The sequence below is a fragment of the Lindgomyces ingoldianus genome, assembly GCF_010093535.1.
Source record: "Lindgomyces ingoldianus strain ATCC 200398 unplaced genomic scaffold BDR25scaffold_79, whole genome shotgun sequence".
NCBI lineage: Eukaryota > Fungi > Ascomycota > Dothideomycetes > Pleosporales > Lindgomycetaceae > Lindgomyces > Lindgomyces ingoldianus.
The window spans coordinates 81,004-96,544 of NW_022985240.1; positions in this window are offsets into that span (position 1 = coordinate 81,004).

Consider the following 15,541-nt stretch of genomic DNA (forward strand, 5'->3'; position numbering starts at 1 on the left):
GCGCATAGGGCTAGTGCGCGAGGGACTCGGATCGGCAGAACAAAAAGCCGAGCAACACGAGTAGAGCAGAAAAAGGATCAATAAATCAAGACAATCAATACAATCAATCAATCATCCCATACATTATATCCAAACCCATCATTCATCTCAGGAAGCCCAGAAACAGTGCTTCAATCTGACACATAGATACGTGATCCTGCTTGTGCGCGATCACTTGTATCTAGGCTGTGACGCTGCTGCTGCGTACAGACACTAGCAACTTTTCTTTTTGTCTAAAAAGTTGCCTTTTATACGTGTTACCTCCCTTTTGTTTATGTAGGTCTATCTAATTATGTTCTGCCTTTACTCTACCCTATTTATTAGGACTTGCCTTAGTAATGCTATACATTAGAATAGGCTAGTTATGCTATGTAAATAGCTTTTCTCTTCTTTATCTTTTGCTTTCTAAGCTCTACTGTACAATCCCCTAGCTCTTTTCTCTTTTTATACAGTGCTAGTAGTAACAGATCCTTATAATAAGAAAAATAATTATATCTAATACAAAAAAAAATAAAACAAAATAAAAAGAAATAAGCCTTATATAAAGGTGTTATTAGTCTAGTTAGTCTAAAGCATCTTTGCGCACAGGATCTAGCTAGTCCACAGATGCTTCTATCTAGACAGAGAGGCAGTTAGTTAGAACTAGTAATTAAAGAGCTTAGTTTAGTGTTTTTTTTATATATGCATTTACTAAGTTATCTTTACTATTAATCTACCTAATCTTAGCAATTTCCCTCTTCTTATATAATTTATAGAGTAACATAATGTTAATTATAAGTTACTTTTTACTAGTAGTGCCTAGCTTAATAAGGCAATTATATAAAGACCTTAAATCTATATAAATTACTACTAGAATTAGTAGTAGTTTAAGCGTTTATATAATTTACTGTAAAGTTGTACTAAGTGTAATTACATTATTAAACTCTCTAACTATTCTATATAGTTTACTAGTAAGGACACTTCTAGTTACTCTTTTACACTTAGTAAAATTCTAGTGTATAATGTTGCCTAGTATTTTAAAGTAGTTACTTTACTCTATATAGTTCTTATTACTTACTATAATTAAGAATTCTAGCTATAAGCTAAAGTTCTTATTATTAGTAAATAATCTATCTATAAAAATAAACAGCTTTACATAATTAAGCTGCAATAGTAAAAAAATAAGACTACGCTTACTATTATCTATCTACTATTAGATTTATGCGTTAAGTGTGTTAATGTTATTATGTAAAAAGTCTGTAGTTTGTGCAGTAATAGAGAGGTTAAATGCTACCTCTAGTTAACATATAAATGCAATGTATACCTCTTTTACATATTACTTAACATATTATTATGTAGCATCCTTGTTCTCTAGGTTAATTATATAAAGGTAGCTTACTTATCTCTTTTAAGTAAGAACTACTATGTTATGTGTAAGTTTAATCTTTTTACTGTTAAACTTAATAAGTTGCTTTTCTACTAGAATAGTCTTACCCTTTATATAGAACTTTGCCTTTTATAGTTTCTTCTTTTCTCTTTATACAAAATTTTTTGTTATAATGCTTAAAGTGTTATTTATTTATAAGCTAGTAATACTAAAAGTGTGCTCTTTTTTATTAGTAATTAAGAGGTAAGAGTTGTATAAAAAGATGTGCATACGCAGCTTTTTTTTATAGTAGTTATAGTATGTTTTAAACTAATATAGTCCTAATTTAGCAGCTCTATACAAGAGTTGTACAACCTAGAGTATTATATTTAGTAGAAAACTCTAGCGCATCTCTTTTAGTAGCTTTATATACAGTGTGCGCATAAGCTTATTTATTAATTAGATATATACTTATATAATATTACGCAGTTTAAAATACATTTTGTACATAGCTCTTAGGCTTACTTTTATAGCTAAAAGTAGTCTTTAGCTTATTCTCTAGATAGTTAGTAACTAAGTAAGGATTTCTCCTTTCTTTTTATTTAAGTAGCTAGCAAACACTAGGCAGGATTTCTTATATAGTTAAGTTGTTTTACCTTTTACTTTTTATATAAGGCAAAGGTTAAAAATCTAGCCTTTATGCTTTATTAGGTTATATGCTATAACCTTAAAAGTGCTATTAGTAATTAAAGTGTCTATCTTTATACAGTCTAATTCTTTAAATAGTTTTCTAGGTGTAGTAATTACACTGTCTATACAGAGCTTAATAAATAAGGCCTAATTATTCTTTTTTTTCTAGGTTAGAAATACCTAGTCTAGACTTTATGCAGGTTTTCTTTGCCTTTTACTTCTTCTAGTATCTATATTTTCTTTTTACACTAGTGCAGCATTGCTATCCTAAGGGGCTTAGTCTGTAGTAGGCTTTAGTTCTACCTCTATAACATTCTTATAAAGCTATTCTTTCTTTCTTTTCTTTAGAAAATCTCTTTATATAAGGATTAGTTTATCTAGGTTATTTATTATAAGTAAGTTATCTTTTTTCTTTTCTTTATAGTATAGTTTAACCTGTGTATATTAAAGCTTTAGTAGGCTATTTTTTTTTTAATAATAATGTCTCTTTCTTTAATGCTTTTAATCTTATATAGGCTAGTTTAGCCTTTTTTTTCTCTTTATACTATAATCTTTAAGCTAAGGGGGAGGTTAAAAACTTTATGCATTATAAAGCTATTATAAGTATTAATTATATAATTAATGTTTACTTTTACATAGTTTTTTTAAAGTATTTTTATTACTTTTTATATAGCACTTGCTTGTGCAATAATGTCTAGTAATAGTAGAGAGTCTAGGTTAATTCTTAAGTATACCCTAAAGACTAGCAGCGTAGGTACTAGACTATGTAGGCTAGCTGTGTTGTTTAGAGCCTTAACTACTATCTGCAGAATAGCCTTATTATCTGTATAGTTACCTAGCTTAGTCTTTAGAATGTTAAACACTTATTAGAGAGGTGTATGCGCGCACTTAACTTTTTTAACTGCCTAATGTGCTTCTACAGGCATCTGCTTACATGTAGCTTTTATAATCTTTGCACACACTTAAAAATTCTCTAAAGTAAAGTTTATACTAAAGTTATACACAATATAGTCTAGGGGTCCTTAATAGGTGTTAATTTAGCATTTGCATAGTGCATCCTAGGTATCTTGTGCAGACATAGATTTTAAGAATGTAGTAGCCTAAAATAATATGTCTATATTAATAACATATAAAACATTCTTATTATTAATTTATATAACATTAATAATAACCTTATAGTTAAAGTAGGTGTTATTTTTAATTATAAACTTAAATCTTTGCAAGGCCTAGTTATATAATTAGTAAAGGTGGCAGAACTTCTTAATCTCTTCTAGCACTGCAGCATTAATGTTGTGGCTGGCGCTAGTTAGCATCTTCTAGAGTCTCTCTATGCAGGGGTGTCTAAATTAGTAGTAGAGGCAGTAGAGTTCTAATTTAGTAAAGAAAGATATAGATTCTTTCTTACTAATATTAAAAAAAAAGTGTCTTTATTTTTATATAATAAAAACAGTAGTTTTATCTTTACATATAATAATATTTAAAATATTGTTAAAGTATGCCCTAAGTTAGTTAGCATCTACTAGTAATAGCAAAAATAGTGTTAAAGTCTTTAAAATATAGTATGTAACTAGACTAATTAGGTTCTAGATTTATATAGTACTAATTAATCTCTTTAGTGTCTAGCTTTTAAAGCTAATATTTATTTAGCTAGGTGTCTAATTAATTTCTATATATAAGTTCTCTTATATGTACGCCTTAAGTTAGAACTTACTAATAGTAGAAATTTTTACTGCGCCTATATTCTATAGTTTACTTTAGTATACTATATAGTATTAGTTATTAAGGATAAACTGCTTAGCATATTTCTTAGGTTTAATGCTATAGATGTCCTTTTCTATTACACAGTGTAGATAGGCAGTAGAGGTAAGGTAGTTAATAGCTTTTTTAGCATCTTTACTTTTCTATTTTATTTTCTCTGCATTATGTAAATTATTTTTTTTTTAAAGTAACCTTTAAAGTCTTAAATGTATAAAGTAATAGCTTTATATAATAGAGTCTTATTATAAAAATCTTTATATAAGGCAACATACTAGTTCTTTGCTTATATATAGTTATTATAAGGGTAGTTTAATAACTAACATTTTTTCTTATAGCAGATAAAGCACTTCTTTGTCTGCGTACAGTTATCTCTAGATTATAGCCTAAACTTAGATAGAAATCTTCTATGTTGTTCTTTTCTACATAAAGGGAAGCTTTCTTCTTGTTGTGCAGACTCTTATTATACAGAGTTATATTAGCAGTCTATGTAGTATGCATTAAGCAGTTTCTAAAGGTATTAGTTTACCCTTTAGTCTATAGTAACTTAGAGTAATGCCTGTAAGTTACTAAATAAGGCTTTACATAAGGGCTTAATAGTAAACATAGTATGTTCTAGTTCTAGTTATTCTTAACAGGCTTATATAATAGTAGTGTACAGTAGAACATCTTTTTAGAATTCTATTTTTAGTGCCTTTTATGTAAGCGTAAGCTTGTTAATTATTGTTTTAAAAACTTTATATAAACTTTTATTAAAGTTCTTTTATTAGCATTATATAAAAGTTATTATTATCTAGTCTGTCTAGTACTAGCTATAGTTTACATTAGTGTTAAAGTAACTACTTAAAGTGTTGTATAAATGCTTCTAGTTATGTCTAGGGCCTATGTTGTGCATATAGTACATATTTACCTAACTTTTTAAAATATCTAGAAAGATGTCTATGTACTAAGTTTCTTAGATATCTAGCTATTAACATAGATTAATAAAAATCCTTATTTTATTTATAAAACTGTTATATAGTTAACCTATATAGTTATTATTTTTTTATGCCTTTTAAAATTATATAATTTTGTCTGCTAGAAGTTTTTCTTTAGTAGTTTCCCTCTAGGGTGGAAGTTTATACAGGTTGTAATGTAGTATAGATTGTGCAGGTGGTATCAGTGGTGCATACACTACTGCAGGCGGTGGTGTGTACAATTGAGGGTGTGGAGCAGGCGTTAGGTAGGGTGGCATGTATTGTTTGTACAGTAATTAGTGTAGTGCTAGCTAAAGTGTAAGAGTAAGTAATGCTAGTATATTTAGTGTTAATAGCAGCATTATGTTTAGTCTGCTTCTGTGCAGAGCCTTATATAGTAATAGGAGTTGCGTATAAAGCCTTTTTAGTGCAATTACTTTTCTTTATGCTATATTATACAGCTTCTAGGCTTAGGTACCTTTAGTGCCTAGCTATAGTGTAATTCTTTTATTCTCTAGCACTTATATAAGCTCTCTTTTAAACACGCAGCTAAGTGCTAAGAAGTCTTATAGTGTCTATTTTTTAAAATCCTCTATGTATACACTTAGAAAAGTAGCGCCTTTTTAAGTTATTATATGTAGATTAGTAATTATGTAACTTATGTATAATTAAGTCTATAGGCTTATTAAAGCTTCTAACATGTTAATCTTGTTATTTTAGTACTCTAGGCTAGTCTTATTCTATAGTGTTGCCTCTAATATCCCTATGTCCTTTATAAGTTATTTATATAATAGGAATTGTTCCTTATTCTTTTTATTATTACATAGAGTTATTAGTTGCTAATAGGATTTTATTATAATAGTATAGTTAATTACTTTTCTAGTAGATCACGCAGGTACTGCTGTTGTCTAGCTGCTAGGTTGTGCAGCTTTAATAGCTTTAGTGTGCGCCTTACACTATCTCCTTTTTACTTTGTACAGTAGCAGAGCTTGCTGTATAATGTAAAGGATTAATGTGCTATTGTCTAGCTACTAAGTTATGCAGCTTTAGTAGCTTTAGTGTGCGTCTTACACTATCTCTTTTTTACTTTATACAGTAGCAGAGCTTACTATATAATGTAAAGGATTAATCTGCTATCCTAAAAGATAAGTAACTAAACAAAGTACTTTATAAAGTGTAGGTACTCTGCTGTTACTTTTTCTAAAAGATAAGTAACAAAATAAAGTACCTTATAGAGTGTAAGTACTTTATTATTACTTTTACTAATTTATAGTTAATTAAATTAACTACTAATTAGTGTTAAATAGGCTCTAATAGCTAGCTGCTTATAGTATAAGCACTTAAGTAGTAAGAGTAAGAGTAGTGTACAGTGTGCACAGTGTATAAGGTAGGTAAGGTAAAAGTAACATGTTTCTAGTTTTATTACTCTTGTCTTTCCTCTGTATAGAGGAAAAGGGGGATATCTAGATGTTCGCGCACAGAGGTTCGCGCACGAGCATCATGTGACATAGATACGTGATCCTGCTCGTGCGCGATCGCTCGTATCCAGGCCGCGACGCTGCTGCTGCGTACGGACAGCTCTAGTTAATATCTAGCCTATTATAAAGCCTAACTTGTTAAAGTTATACCTGTCTTTATCCTAGATACTGTACTTAGCTTTTATGTTAGCTACTAGGCAAAACTAGCCCTAGATAACTGTTACAATCCTTGCTTCGGCGAAGCACACAGGTCAGGGGTGTTTCTGCGGTGGGAGGCAGGTCGGATGGTAGGGGCCGACGGTAGGGTGTACAGTCCTACGTAAGGGCTAATGGGCTGATAGAGAGGGGGTAGAGCAACCAGATCATAGTTTACCCTGTATGCAGCAGTATAGAGGCCAGGTTAAACAGTCCTATTAGACAGGGTTAAAGGTATATATAGTGCAAGATATATAAATAGTATTACAGCTCTTTAAAAAGCTAAATGCTACTTAGTCTATGTAAAGAATAAACTAAACATTAAATACACTTTTTAAAGGTTATTTAATGCAGGAACTATATACATATTTAGAGAGTGCTAAGGTAAGTAAAATAAGTTTATATAAGCCTGCTAAAATAAACTCCTTAGGCTCTTTTAGACTTATAAGACTTATAGCCTGTCTTCTTACTAGACAACGCACTCTTCTATTACTACAGGCAGTAGTGCTGCTTCTGTGTCCTCTAACTAGTCTATAAGCAAGCTCTACCCTAACTTAGCTAGATTGTGGAGCACTGCTAGGGGAGTTATGCTAGTCTAACTGTAGACTATAACACGCTGCCCCTTCTCTTTAGTAGCGTCCTTGCCGCTCTGCTGTAACGATCCTCATGAATCGTTCCATCTCGGATGGCCCGGAAGGCCCCCGTATCGGCCCCGACCTCGACCTGGCCCCGACCCCTGCTGTTACCCCTATTCCCTCATGTATTTAGTCGCACCTCGCCCCTGTAGCTAGCTCGGTAGTTTTCTGATATCCTACGTACAAGGCCTATAGGTGTCATTAGTATTCCCAGGTCTCTGAGTCCCCACGCACTCCCATATGCCTCTGAGTGGATTCATACCGCATTCGGACCCATTGTCTTGCCTGCGCCGTTACAGCCGCTCTGCTTACACAACTGTGTTAGTAAAAGTTTATTTATAAAGTAGGCACTTGCCTACTAGAAAGCATTCTTAATATTTATCTTTTTTAAACTAAATAGCTTACTAGTCTTATTTATTCTGTTATTCTTACACTACTCTTTATTTTAATTTTTTTTACTAAATAAAAATAAGACCCTGCAGCACTTACTAGTTATTAGAGTTACTTTATATGCTAACTTTGTCCTTAAATAAATGTGTTAAGTGTGTAAAAAAAAACAGCAAGTGTAATGCCTTTATTTTAAATACTATATAAGATTAGTTAAAAAAAGAGAAAAAAACACTCCTTTAAAATGCTGCTATAATAAAAGTTTATAAATAAAAGCTTTATTAAAAAATGTTACATTAAGTCTAGAAAACTTTAAAGGCAAAAGCTAGAGAGTGTTCTAAATAAAATTATATCTAAAGATTACTAGATCTGCTAGAGGCTTAGCGTGTAAAGTATTTAAAAGGGGACCTCTTTTTTCTAGACAAGATAAAAGCTCTTAAGGCTAAAGTAAAGAGCTGTTCCTTTTTATAGCCCTTATTAGCTAAGACTTGTCTTTAAATGCTGCTGCTATCTAGTAATAATGTAGCTATTTCTTTTAATATAGGTGCTTTATTGCTTAGCTAGTTTTTTTTAGATAAGCTTAAAGGTACTTTTATACTAACAGCTGCGCGTTCTGCAAATTCTTAGCTAGTTTCTATGTATTTTTACTAGTAAGCTACTTTTTCTATTTTACTAAAAAAAAAATTTTATTTTTTTAATTACTAATAATATATTTAACTTTATACTCTGTTTTTTTATCTTTATATTGTTATATAAATAAAGAAACCTTTTTAAGTGCTTTTTTTAATCTAGAGACATAGAACTATAGGTGTATCTTTATGTGTAGGGGAAGCTTAAGTTTATAATTATCTTATTAAGTCTATAGGACTTTATATAGCCTTATTCTTTTTTCTGCTAGCTTCTTAAAGGGTCTAGATATCTTAAGATTCTTAGTATTAAGATATATGTAGTTTCCTAAGTAGATCTCTAGTTCTAGTTATTATAATTTATTTACATATTTTTTTATTATTTCTTAGCTAGATCTAGCTTTAATTACTAACTTTTTATGTATATTTTATAAATTTATTAACTAGTCTATTAATTTCTAAAGGTTTATAGGTTAGTTTCTTTATAGCATAAAGTATAAGTTATAACTAAAGTTAGCTTTATATAGTGTTTTTTTATTATAGCTAATTATACTATGTTAATAGCTAGCTGTGCTATTAAAAGCTACTCTACCTAATTATACTAGGTGTAAGAGACGTACTTTCTTAGATATTTTTCTACTTTAGCATTTACTCTCTTAGTTTAACTGTCTGTCTATAGATAGTATACTATAGATAGTTTATGTATTATAGTAAAGTGTTGCATAGCTGCCTTCTAGAATCTGCTAGTAAATAGTTTGTTTTTATTAAAGATAATAATTTTAAAGCATTTATGTACTAATACAACATTTTGCTTAAGCTTATAGATAAACTTCTTTACTATTATTATTTTCTTTAATAGCTAGGCGTGTAGATATTTAGTAGTTTTATTAAAAGTAACTGTAATTATATTACAAATTCTTTCTATTTCTAGTTCCTTAGATAAAGGGAGTTTTATAATAAAGTCTATTATAATTATTATTTATAGTTGCTTTAAAGCTTTAATTAGTTATAAGTATTTATAGGCCTTATGCCTTTATAAGTTATTTTTATTACAGGTGTTACATTTTCTAAGCACCTTAGTGCATAATTATTTTACTTTTAGTATAAATTAAAGTATAGCAGCCCTTAACTTCTTTTAAAGGGTGCCTATTCTTAGGTGTCTAAACATTAGAGATTTATAATATTTATAGACTAGGTTTTTTTATCCTTGCTTACTTACTATAAGCATGCAGAATTCTTTTATAGGCTAAGGCCTATTATAAAGCTATCCTTTATTAGTTTTTTTAAAGAGAGTAAACTTCTTAGTTCTTTCCTTTTCTTTATTAAAGTAATTTAGCCTTTAGCTAAGAGCGTTAGCCTGCTAGTTTTGTGCTCTTAAAATGTGCTTAATAATGCAGTTAAATTATGTAAGCTTTATTACCTATCTTACATATATTAGTAAAAGTTTCTTTACTGTTAAGAACATAACTAAATTTACATAGTTAGTTATAATATAAAAGGGTTTTACTATTTTATATAGCTCTGTAGCCTATACTCTTACAGCATTTAATATTGCTTTTAATTCTTTGTTAGGTATGCTGTAGCCTGCTTTAGGTCCTAAAAACTTAGCAGAGTAGTACACTACTAGGTGCTATCTTCTGTCTTCCTGTTTTTAGTAAAACGCAGCTCTGCTAGCTCCTAAGGATGCATCTGTGTAGATCTTAGTATTTAGCTATAAGTTGTATATCCTTAGCACTAGTTTAGCTGTTATAGCTTATTTTAGCATTATAAACACTTTATTTATTTATAAGGTTTAAGTAAACTTTACTATTACCTGCTCTTTAGTAGTAGTGTTTGTTAGAGGTATAGTAATTTTTAAGTAGTTTTTAATTATTTATCTAACATAGCTAAATAGTCTAAGAAATCTCTTAACTTTCTTAACTATTATAGGTTCTAGCTATTTAAGTACCTTCTATATCTTAGCTAGGTTAATCTTTATTTTTTTACTATTAATTATAAATCTTAAATATTTTATTTTAGTAACATAGAATTTGCACTTAGAGAGCTGCAAATAAAGCCTATATTTTTTTAGTTTTTCTAAGACTTTTTGTACCTTCTGTATGTAGTCTTCTAGGGTATCTTTTAAGTAGATAAGGATGTTATCTAGGTATAACGTACTTCATGGGCGAGTTGCTCACACACCCGAGTCGCTCACTTTTGCCAAGACCCCACCCCAACGAACTCTATTATGGCCCATAACAACCCGCTCTGGCACTATATAGTACAGTACAGCCTAAAATATCATTTAGATACTACTTCTGCTTCTTGCTTACACGTTTGCACGTTATGCCCAGTCTAATTGCACTGTCCGCAGCGCCTTTGGGATGGCTCACCCACTTCAGCTCGCACCCGCTTCTTCGCCTTGTTCCCATCACTGCGCGCTCTAAACTCCTTTAGAGCTGTTAAGCGCAGGCCTTCCTAAATTCTTATAGTCCCTTCTGCCTTAATCTGCTTTCTTTTATGCAATTTACGTCGCGTGGCGGCCTTATTAGCTGCTTAAAGCTTAGTAATTTCCTGTTGCGCTAACACTAGCTTGTGCGCAATTATTGCTGCCCCCTTTAAGACCTTCTTAAACGCCTTAACTATAGAAGTTAGTAAACTATTTGTATGCTTCTAAATCCTTGTCTTCACAAGCATTAATTGCGACCTAAGTTCTAGGGTATTGCTTAGGGTTTGCGACTGCCAGGGCTCATTGTATACAGGTAGTAGTGGTGATGGAGTGCGCAACTTCACATCAAGGCCCATTATAACCTGTTGTGGGTCAAAAGGAACTAATCCAGCGCCTTAGAACCCTCCTTAGATATTACTAGGAGTAATTGCAGCATTATAGGCCGCTTTAAAGCATAGCAGGATGTCAGATTGAAGCACTGTTTCTAGGCTTCCTGAGATGAATGATGGGTTTGGATATGATGTATGGGATGATTTTCTTGATTTTCTTGATTTATCGATCCTTTTTCTGCTCTACCCGTGTTGCTCGGCTTTTTGTTTTGCCGATCCGAGTCCCTCGCGCACTTGCCCTATGCGCGACTAGCTTGCAACATGCTGCAATTTGCTGCAACATGCTGCAAAATGCTGCAAAATGCTGCAACATGCTGCAAAATGCTGCAAAATGCTGCAACATGCAGCAATTTGCAGCAACATACTGTTTGAGCTTATTGCTTGTACTATGTAGCAGCTTTCGTCAAACGTTCCTCCTGTCTTGACAGTAGGTGCGCATATCTGACACACCCCCTCAGCTTGGACATGCTTCAAGCTGGTTCCTAATTGCGCAATCTTAGTATGCTTCTAGGGCTTCCATTCTTGCTTCAATCTCTTCCATATCCGCTTCCTGACTGACTATCCTCTCCCTAACGTCAACTAGCCGAATTTGCTAAAGAAAGCTTGGCCATTTGCTGGCTAGAAGCGCTTTAGTAAGTCTGTCCGCAAGCATCTTGCTAGAGGGGACATAGACAACCTTAATTATTTGTTAAGAGACTTCCTGTTAGAGCTAGTAGTTATAGATGTTAACATGTTAGAGCTTAGTTTAAAGTTAAGATATCTTTTTGTTTACTAGTTAGATTATCTGCTTGTTGTTACACTAAATTATAATAGTTAAATTAGGCAGCTTAACTTATAGTTTGTTAAAAAGCATTCTTATAAACATAGCTTTCTTAGCAACTTAGAACAGTGTAAGTAATTCTGCTTCTGTTATTAATGTTATAACTATATCTTATTTATTTACTTACTATGTAATCTATCTACTAAATAGTTAAATAACATAGCCCTAAAAGCTCTTTTTATCTAGTGTATTATCTACAAATAACGTATTACTTGCTACTATAAGGTAGTCTTCTTCTCCTAATTAGAGTGCGTACGTCTGTGTCGCATGTAGGTATAGGATGACTTAATTAGCTGCATCCTAATAGTTAGATGCAGGATTTGTGAGAAACTGTGTAAGGTGTAATGTAGTAAAAGTAATGTCTAGTCTTATAGTAACTACTGTAAAGAGCAGAGATCTAATCTTCTGCTAATATTAATTTACTTCTAATAGGGTTATAAAACTAGATTACAGCATAAGCTTAATCCTACTTATAGGTGTAGCATACTGCAGGTCTTTTCTGTTAGCTAGCCTAGCTATCTTATTAATATATAAGGCCTATAATAGCTAAATTATTTATTACTATTAATCTTTAATAATCTTAACTCCTAGGAACTATTATAAGTCTTTGCCTTCTATTAGGGTATACTTCTCTTATAACTAATCTACTACACGCTGTGCATCTGCTTTAAAGCCTTTTTTATACACAATAATAAAGTTGTCTACATAAAAAAAAAATTCTAGCTTTAGTTATGCAGTAAAGTTTATATAGGACAGCTAAGAACCTAAGGCCTTCTAAAGTTATTATAAAATAGTGTTACTAGAGTAGAAAAAAGATTTATAGGCTATATAGTGCTTTTTAAAGCTTTAGTATTATACCTAGCTTCTAATAGCCTCTTAGCATCTACATGTAGATATTGCAGTTAATTGCTGTATATATAAACGTGTTAGTTATGTTATATTATTTAAGCTCTAAGTTAAAGTGTGTAGATATTACTATTAGCATTTAAAATAAGCGTTTTGCTAGAGTAGTAGTGTAAGTATCTTATGTAGTAATATTTCTTTATTAATTACTATAGACTACTAGTTGCGCCTTACATCTTTGTAATCTATAGTGCTTATTAAGCTTATAGGTGTACACTTACATACAATCTAGAATCTGCTGTCTAGCTGCCTTAATTAGCTTTATCTAGACCTTTATCTAGGATTTTATTATCTAGTAACTGTCTAGGTGCGTTCTTTCTGCTGCTTTAAACATCTTATGTAGAGAGTGCTTTTTTAGTTACTTTTAGGTTAATAGCAGAGGTAGCAGCTAGCTTTTATAAGGTGTTTTTTTTTAAATAGCATTTTTATTAATGCTGCTTTATCTAGCGTCTTACTACTATGCTTTTTTACACTTCTAGATCTTATACTAGCTATAAAGGCTATAGCCTATAGTATAGTCTTTTAACAACTTTATTTAGCTTAGCTTTAGTGCTGCTCTAGCTATTAACTACATAAGTAATGCTGCAGGTGGCGGAGTATTTAGAGAAGATAGATAGTTATCTCTAATCTTTCTTTCTTAATAGTAGCCTAGTAGGTCTACTTTATTAAAATTTAATGTATTATTTATAGTGTTATCTTTATAAAATAACTCTGTCTTTAGCTAATAATTAGGTGTTAGAAGCTTAATTATATTAATATATATAGTAATTTTCTTTACTATGTTATACATAAGGTTATCTATTAAGTCTTTAGGCTTACTACTAAAGATTAAGTGTTTATTAAAAATAACATTACATGTATAGATTACTTTTACTAGTAGCAGTATCTATATGTAGTAGATGTTTAATAATTAGTACCTAACTAGATATCTAATCTACACCTTTAAGTCTAGCCTTTATAGCTTAAATTTATTCTAATGTGTGTTATTAGTTATTATAAATGCTTTATAGCTATAGGCTTTTAGATGTGTAAAGCTTAGCTTTTAAATTAACATAATAACTTTATTATTTAAAGCTACTTATGTAAAAAAGATTTTATATAGTGTCTTTTAGTTATTAGCATAGTTTAGCGTCTAATTGTATAGGTATACACTAGCTCTAGTAATGTATAGCTATATGTTCTATAGTACATTAGCATCTAGTTATATAGCTTATAACTTCTTCTTATTTACACTTTTTAAGCGTTTAGCTCCTCTGTTCTAGGCTTATGTATTTAGTGCTAAAGGCTTAACAGTTATTCTATGCAATGCTAGCTAGCGTTTTACTTTTAGTTTTACTATTATAATCTTATTATTAGCTTTAATAAGTTTTATAGTAATGTTATAATAGTTTTTTAGAAAAAACATAAAAATTATAAAAGCTTTAATAATTAATTTAGTAAGCTTATTATTCTTAAAGTAGAGGTCCTACTAAAGGCTAAAATACTTGTTAGTAATTAGAATTTAACTTTACTCTTTTATAATGCTTTATGCTTTATACATATAGAAATTAATTAACAGTCTTTTACTAAGTCTACTATTGCTAATTTATAGTGTGTAGCTAATTTATTATTATATCTTAGCTCTACTACATAAGTTATATTAGACTGTTATAATTTCTTTAATTTACACCCTCTTAGCTTACTATATAAGGTATTAAAGTGTAGCTAGTCTAGGGTGTCTAAGGCGCTTATGCTATAGCTCTATAAATGCTTTTTATAGACTATGTTTAGTTCTTATGTTAATTATGTGTGTATAATATAAGCCCTTTTATAGTAGATAGTACTCTAACACCTATTAGCTATAGATCTTTATAAGATCTTTAATTATTATCCTGTCTAAGGCCTTTAAAGTAGTTAGCTTTACTTATGTGTCTTACTAGATTCTTTTCTATTGCAGTAGGCAGAACAAGACTAAGTTGCACAGCAGGTCTAGGCACAGTGCAGCGTTATGTAGTATAAGACTATATGCTTAACTATGTGTTTTATGCTTACTTTTTAAGCTTAGTATAATTAATTTATAGCTTTAAATCTATACATAAGAGTTTCTAGACTAGATAAAGTTTTTTAGTGTTAGTAAATAATAGTTATAAATCTAATTAAGATTATTTATAATATAGCATATTAAGCTTAAGTTAAGAATAAATAATTTTTTTAGTAGATATCTGTTCTAGATTAAATTAACTATAGCTAGTAATGTAGCTGCCTTAACTCTTAATACTTTCTAGCCTTTAAGTTAGTCTTTTTGTATCTCTAGTATAAGTATATATAAACTTTTTAAGATTAGTATCTTTACATTATGTCTACACTGCACTTTAAGTAAGCCTTAAAATTTTAAGTTATGCTTACGCTTTAATGCTATAAGCTTTTTAACTCTTTTATTTAGCATTTACTAGTCTAGTGCTTTGTTTAGATAGACATAGAAGTAGTTCTTTAGTGCATAGATGTGTCTACATGTAGGATATTTAGTGCTTCCTGTTTTAGTAGGTTTCTAGCTTAAAAATAGCTTCTTATTATCTTTTTAATAATGTTAATATTAAGGTCTACTTTATTTTCTTAACATTGTAACTTCTGCACTATAAGCGTTTTTATTTATGCCCTAGGTAGTTTTTCTACTTTTAGTAAAGTATAATAAGTTATTTATTATAAAGGTAGCTTTATGCTTTTTTATATATATTAGATAATTTAACATTATGTGTTTTTAAAAGCGCTTTATTATTTTTTTTTAATTTATGTTTAGTGTAAACTGTCTGCTTTTCTAAAAGGTTATAGACTAATAAAGGGCAACTTTATTTATAGTAGTTAGAAAGTCCTTTATAATAGTATTAAACTGCATTGTTTCTAGAACATTTTATGTCT